Raw genomic sequence first — 7,754 nt, 5'->3', positions numbered from 1 at the left:
CGGGTTTGCTTGGAAGATTAAGAACTCTGCAGAACGACAAGTAGCCTTGCAGTGCTTAGAAATGGTACTGTCGGATATGGGGCTTCATGGTGGCAATGTGAAAATCCAGCGGGATGAAAAGAGATCAACTGCTGAGAAGGATGTCCCATGCAAACCATCCATCGGTGGGGTGAAGGCACGGAGGTTTTTATCTAAGCCCCAAGGTACAAGAGATCCAAAGCTAACAAAACATGGAAAAATATATAACACATCTTATGTTAGCAAGGTAGAGTATCAGAGCTGGAAAAAGCTACATATTGCAGCCAAAGACCACGAACCAACTACTCGTAACGCGAAGGCTGAGGTTTGGCGATCAATAGACATCCTATTTTTGATGTGCGACAAAGATGACTGGTCACAAGGTGATATGAACAAGTTCAAGGAAAATCTCAACCTTCTGAAAAAATCATTCAAGACAGCATGGACAGACACCCAGATTACTCACTACATGGTATTATAATGTATTCTTTCTCTCTTATGTGCAAATATGTGACTGTAAAACATTCTAACTAATTTGTTTTCATATCCAGCACATCATCTTCAATCATTTGCCATATTTTATACAGAAGTATGGGAACCTGGCAATATGGAATACCCAAGGGATGGAAAAGTCTCATTACATGGCGAGAAATGCTTATTTCAGGCACACACGACATGGTGGCTCTCGAATCAAGGCTAACAGTTTGAGAGAACTATTTGAATGGTTCTATCGTAGAATCATTCATCGAATGCAGGCAAAAGAAGTCTTGGCAAATTCAGCAACAGCACAAGCCATCAGACATTTACAACAACAAAAAGCTAAAAGATCAATGGCATACAACAACTCCGGAGCTCGTGAAAGTCAACGAAGGTGGAGAGAGACAATGGTGTATGTGAATCACAAGTGGAGAAAGATACTCTGAGTGGATGACATTGTACAAAATTTATGTAATACATGATCTTATACAATTGGTACTTGAGCTGTATCAAGATTTTGCAGGTTCAATTTTGTTTTTTGGCACGTCACCCTTGTAATGAATCATGAGATGTTTGCCATACTCTAAAAGTTCATCTGGGTTTTGTCTACCAAGAGCTAGTGCCATTGCTGTGTAGGTGTAGTAATACGCTGCCCGACCACCTGTATAGCCTGGGCAGTAACCAAAACAATCTCTAGCAAACACTTTGTCCACAAGAATGACTTTATATGCACTTTTGGGCAGCACCGGTCCACCCAAGAAGCGTGATAGTGTCTTGAATGTGTAAGTTGCTATTGAACCCTCTTGTGACATGGAATTGTGAAAAACTACTATCGGCGACTCGCAGAGCTTTGAAAGGTACTGTGCTAGGGCTGCATCCCTTCCTCGATACTCTCTTGTCCGGCGCCGAAGGAAGTCATCCTTGTCAGCAATCCAAGACTGCACATACAATGTCAGAAATGACACAAACAGAGAGAGAGAGAGAGAGAGAGAGAGAGAGAGAGAGAGAGAGAGAGAGTTACCATGAAGCTCTCATCCTGCAGAAAGAGGTTTTCTTGCCACAGGTCTACAGATGTAGTTGACCCCTGACCTGAATGGTTAAACCAATCCTCCACTTCTTTGTTACTTTTCGATGGTCTTAGGCTTTGTCTTATTGCTTGGAAGGTGGCTTCATCAGGTAGTGTCTCCTTGTATTTTTCAGCTTTCTCAAAGCATCTTCGAAGGCATTCCATTGGATTGCTGGATGTTTCCATTGCCTCATCATCACTACTATCCTCTGAAACAAATCCACTCCTCTCCTCTTGGACTCTGGAAATAATAGCTAGGGAGAAATCCTCCCTTAAATAAAACACACTTTGCACATCATGTAAGAAGATATAGGTCCTGTCTCCAATCCTGAAGTCAGGCACAGCTGGCAACATCATCTGAGCATGCTTCTCAGTGAAGTTACTGACATCCAATGGAAGTTTGATTTCTGTGGTTTTCACAGAGAGCATCTTACTTCTTTGTACTTCAATTGCCTCAACCTCAAGGTCGACTGTGTCTTCAACCTCCTCGACTTCTTGCATATGAGTTGTCTCCTCGCATTCCTCATCTGGTGCTGCATCCTGCTCCTCTAACACCTCATCAGGATTCTGCATGAGGAATCCAAACAGGCTGTTGAGGTAAATCATAAAGCCAAAGGCTTCCTGAATGAGTTTGCATTCTTTTTGGTGCAAAGGGCAAACTGAATGTCGGCAAGAGGGTGGTAATTCCCTATACTTCTTCACTCCCTGTCCCTTTCCACCACAGTCATTTAAATGCACAAGTGTCATAGTAGGCAGAACAACCCTTCCTACCTGCACCATCACTTCAAACTTATCTCTGTAGGACTGCAAGAAATTACTGTGCTGAGCTAACAGGTCTTCAATGTCAAACTTTGGATTAAACATAGAATGAACTAGATCATACTTGTCCCCAGCACCACAAGATGCTGCAAAATCAAACAGCCTCTCATCAGTTGCAGCTGGGTCTTCCAGAGAAGACACATCCTCCTTTTCTTTACATTTTGTACTTTCTAGCACATCTGCATCATCTGAGAAGTCTATATTTCTCTTTCTTGTATTTTTCTTGAGAAGTACTTTACAGGGCACCACACCCTTGTAGGGTGAGGGATCTTCTTGCCCTGGTGACCTCTCTGATTGATCTTCACCAAGCGACTTTTCCTCAGATATGTCCCGACAAAAGTCAACAGTTCTTTTGGCAGATACATTAAGCAACTGAGCCTGCAAAGTTTGAAATCCTGGCACAAGCTCTGGATCTGGTTTCAGCCTCTTCTGCCTACTGGACCTTAATCCTATTCATCAAGAAACATAACAAGTCAAAACCATGAGGAAACATGATAATTCTGCCAAAACCAATCCATCATGATCTCTCTCTCTCTCTCCTGATAGATATAAATATATCTATAAATATAAATAAATAAATAAATAAATATATATATATATATATATAGATATATATATTCATATATATATATACCTGTCTCTCACCAAAGCACAAACAGAAACACACCTAGTCTCTCTCTCTCTCTCTATCTCTCTCTCTTTGCATTTGTCTATTGGACTAAAGGCGCGCGAGGAAGGAAAAGTGGCTTTTGCAAACCTCTCCGCGCGCCTTAAGTACAACTGAGAGAGCAATAACAATACTAACGGCGCGCGGAGAGAGTTGCAAAAGGCACTTTCCCTTCCTCGCGCGCCTTTAGTCCAATAGACAAATGCAAAGAGAGAGAGAGAGAGAGAGAGAGAGAGAGAGAGAGAGAGAGAGAGAGAGAGAGAGAGAGAGAGAGAGAGAGGTTGTGTCTGTGTCTCTGTCTATGGAACTATGGGTATTGAGGTGTGTGTGTGTTGTTCAACACACACACACACACACACACACACACACAATTTGTACCAACTGCTGGAAATACAGAGAGAAAGAGTGAGAGATCACCTTTTTTTGGTGGGGTGTGCAGGAACTCAAAGAGAGGTGTCTCCTCCATTGCTTTTCTCTGTGTCAAGCGGACTCGGTCTTTCTCCCTCCCTCTCTCTCTCTCTCTCTCTCTCTCTCTCTCTCTGAGAGTAAGGACTCCCTCTTTCTATCTCTCTCTCAATCTGTGTCTCTCCCTCTCCCTATCTCTGTGACAATCTGATCACGCTTTCTCTCTCTCTGTCTCTCTGAGACTCTCTCTCTCTCTCTCTCTGTGACAATCTGATCACTCTCTCTCTCTCTCTGTCTCTCTAAGACTCTCTCTCTCTCTCTCTCTCTCTCTCTCTCTCTCTCTCTCTCTCTCTCTCTCTCTCTGGCTCTCTATCTCTCTCTCTCTCTCTCTCTCTCTCTCTCTCTCTCTCTCTATTCTTCTCTCTCTTTCTCTCTCTCAAAATCACACTTATAACGGATACACATGGCGGCGCCCCACGTGTCACTATAAATTAAAATATATTTGCATGCTGTCGCACGTGTAGTCATTATTGAGACCGTATACTTTTTGTACGCCATATAAAGCGGTCAAGAGAGAGAAAAAACACACCTCGTGAAAGAGAGTGAGTGAGTGAGAGAGTGAGAGAGAGAGTGTGCAAGAGCATCGCCTGCGTCTCCGACAGCAAGGCCACGCAGCGACATAACAAGAAGGTCTGCTTCTCCCTCTGCCTTTGCCTAAATCTCTCTATCTCTGTTTCTGTCACCCACACACAAACACACAGACGTACATCTTTAAAATACAAACACACACACACACACACACACATACACACCCACACACACACAGACACAGATACACACACACATACACACCCACACACTCACAAACACAGATACACACACACACACACACACACACTCACAAACACACACACACACACACACACACTGACAAACACACACACTTACACACAGACACACATCTCAAAAATACACACACACACACACACACACACACATTCTCTCTCTCTCTCTCTCTCTCTCTCTCTCTCTCTCTCTCTATCTCTATACCAAAGGCGCGCGTAGAGAGCCATACCGGTAGTGCATGTGTCTATGCGCGCCGTTAGTACTGTCCATTCAATAGAGACAGAGAGAGAGAGAGAGTATGGGTGTGTTATTTTACCCTATACTAACGGCGCGCGGACGTGCTTGTTGAGGTTAAAAAGGGGTCCGTGCGCGCCTTTAGTAATGTGGATTCTCTCTCTGTCTCTCTCTCTCTCTCTCTCTCTCTAGTTATATATGCTAAGCTATAGAAAGGAGAGAGAGAGAGAGAGAGAGAGAGAGAGAGAGTAAGAGAGAGAGAGAGAGAGAGAGAGAGAGAGAGAGAGAGATTCATAGAAAGAGAGAAGGGGATTGAGACTCTTCTTTTGGTGTATAGTAAGATGGCTAGAACAAAAGCCACCGCAAGGAAGGCAGGCAAGGGTCCAGGATTAGCATCGAAAGCAAGTGGTAGATCAACAACCCCAAAGAAAAGACTTGGAAAACCAAATAAAATTCTGAAAGGGCCAAGGATGAAGAAGCTCCAAACCTGCATGGGACTTTTCAGAGAAATCAGAAAGGCACAGAAATGTGTAGATTTATGCATACCAAAGCTGCCCTTCCAGAGGATGGTGAGGTCCATATGTGATGAAGCTACCTGGGGCACCAAAAGGTGGAAGGTGGTGGCATTAATGGCTCTACAGGAAGCAGCTGAGGACTTCCTACTGGAGTACTTCAGTGACATGACCATTGTTGCAGCCCATGCCCACAGGGTTACTATAATGGACAAAGATAGTGAGACATTGAAAAGAATAAGGTGGAGGTATGACAAACTGCTGGTCCCCAATGTCTGCAAGGATAAGAAAATGAGGGAAATTTTGTTATACCCCCCGGAGCTAGTGCCACAGCTCACAGTTGTAGATGTCACACATGATGTGAATACAAGGGCAAGGGCAGAGACTATTGCTCGCCAAACAGAGGAAATGAGGGAAGCAGAGCTTCAGGAGAAAGCAAAAGTAGCAGTGGAGTCCCAGAAACAAACAGAGTGCAATGTGACCCTGTCTATAGAGGCAATGAATCAAGAAACTCTACTTTCAATGAAGAATGGTTTGCTTGCAGAGATACCATTTGTAGATGGAACCAGAAAGCTAGCTCTGGAAAAGGTGGACATTGATTTATTGCAGAATCCAGATGCTCAGATTTCAAATACAATTATCTATGCTTGTCTTAAGTAAGTGTTACTATCTTGCTAGCTTTGAAAACTCAGATAATAGGTTTGCTAACTCAGGTAGAGTCTCTGCAGCCTGATCAAAAGTCAACTCCCATTGCACACTCACACAGAGGTGTTTCTCCTTGACCCACAAATGTCTGTAATTATTAGACAAAAGAATAGTCCATCTGGGACCTTTGAGAGCTGGTTTCGCCACTGTGCTATGCTGGAAGTTACTGTGATCATCTTCCCATATGAGAACAACCATCACTGGAGTCTCATATGCCTTGATGTTGACCAACCAGCAGTGTGGGTGTTCAATTCAATAAAAGGAACCCACCCTGAAATTAGGCTGTAAGTGTTTTGTGTCAGAAAGTGTTTATTATAGATATCCATGTAAATTTGAAGCCTCATGCTAACATCTTGAGATTGCTTTGTGCAGTTGTATAAAGAGGTTGTTGCTTGCCTATGGCAAGCTATGTGGAAGGTATGAACTATACAAGGCCCCAATCAAAGAAGTACCTGTCCCAAATCAAACCGATGGGAATTCTTGCGGCTGGAGATGTCTTCTCCGTGCAGAATATGTCCTGCAAAGCTACTTTGCATTAAAACCTTTCATGACTAAGGTACCCATTTGGCAATTCATTCAGTTAGTTTTGGTTTAGTCTATAAAAGAATTCTCATCATGTGGTCTTTCAATTTTGCAGAGTGCTTTAAAAAACTACACATATGATTATTTGCAAAGATACCGGGTAAGTTTAATACAACACCTGCTTACTATGTCTAGCCCTAGAGAGCTTGAAGATAGCGGCTTGGATGAGCGCACTATTGATCTTACAAAACATGACGTGCCACCACGACAAACCCCTACATCCGATACAGTGGAATCGCATCGGGCTGAGGGTGTCATATCAGCAGAAGATCAAAGAGTCGAGGATGAGGAAAGGACAAATGAGCATATGGAAGCTGCTAAGGTTCAACCGGAGGAGACAATGAAAGAGCCAAGTCAGCCAGTGGAACAGCCAAAAGAGCCTATGGCTGAAACCCAAGATGAGGAAAGCAGGCCTATAGATGAGCAAAAGGATATGGATGAGGAAAGCAGGCCTAGGGATGAGCAAAATGATATGGATCAGGGAAGGATGTATGAGGCAAGCCGATCAACCTTGAATCAGGCAGAAAGGGCCATGGGAGAGACCCCTGATGAAGATTTGAATGATGACTATGAAGATAAAGCGGAGGAGAGCAACAACGACATGAACACTACAGAGACCCAGTATGGACCCTTGCTACCTGTAGATACGGTTGTTCCGGTAATGTCTATTCAAGTATGGCAAAATATGTTCAGCTTCTAACTACTTATATGTACTTGTCAACTTTTACAGAGGTTGATTATCTTGGACGTCAATGGATTGCTGCTGATGAGGGTGCCTCTCGGTGACAGAGGACCCTTTGAGGATTTGCAAACGTTTCGGATGGGAACTTGTCGAGTCGTGGTTCGTCCAGGAACCAAGGAGTTTATTGAGTTTCTTCTTCCGCGCTTCAGAGTTGGCATATGGTCTTCAATGCAAAGGCAAAACTTATCGCCACTAGTTGCAATAGTTTGCAGTGTATGCCAAGCTCACACGTCAGATTTTGCCTTTTTGTATGATCAAAGAAAATGCGTTACCGTTGAGGGCCACTACCACCCTAAAAAACCAGGATTACCTCTTTTGTACAAACCGTTTAGCCAAATCGGTGTACCCTTTGATGCAACTAATACACTACTAATTGATGATACTCCCGAAAAGGGAGAACTAAATCCGCCGGGAACAACTATCTCACCACCTTCTTTCGAGGGGCATTCCTTCGATTTTTACCTTGAAGACATTCTGATTCCATACTTACAGAAATTGTATCTCAGTCCATTGTTCACGGACGAGTTTGTACTTTCTAATGAATTAAGATGATTCTTCTATCTGTCTTTGTCTTGTCTAACATATATATATATATATATATAGAGAGAGAGAGAGAGAGAGAGAGACAGAGAGAGACAGAGAGAGATTTGACGTGGTAAAGAAATGTATTTCAAGCACACT

Source organism: Adiantum capillus-veneris, chromosome 19 (genome assembly GCF_014529385.1).
Source record: "Adiantum capillus-veneris isolate H3 chromosome 19, ASM1452938v2, whole genome shotgun sequence".
Classification (NCBI taxonomy): Eukaryota; Viridiplantae; Streptophyta; class Polypodiopsida; order Polypodiales; family Pteridaceae; genus Adiantum; species Adiantum capillus-veneris.
This window is presented reverse-complemented; position numbering follows the sequence as displayed.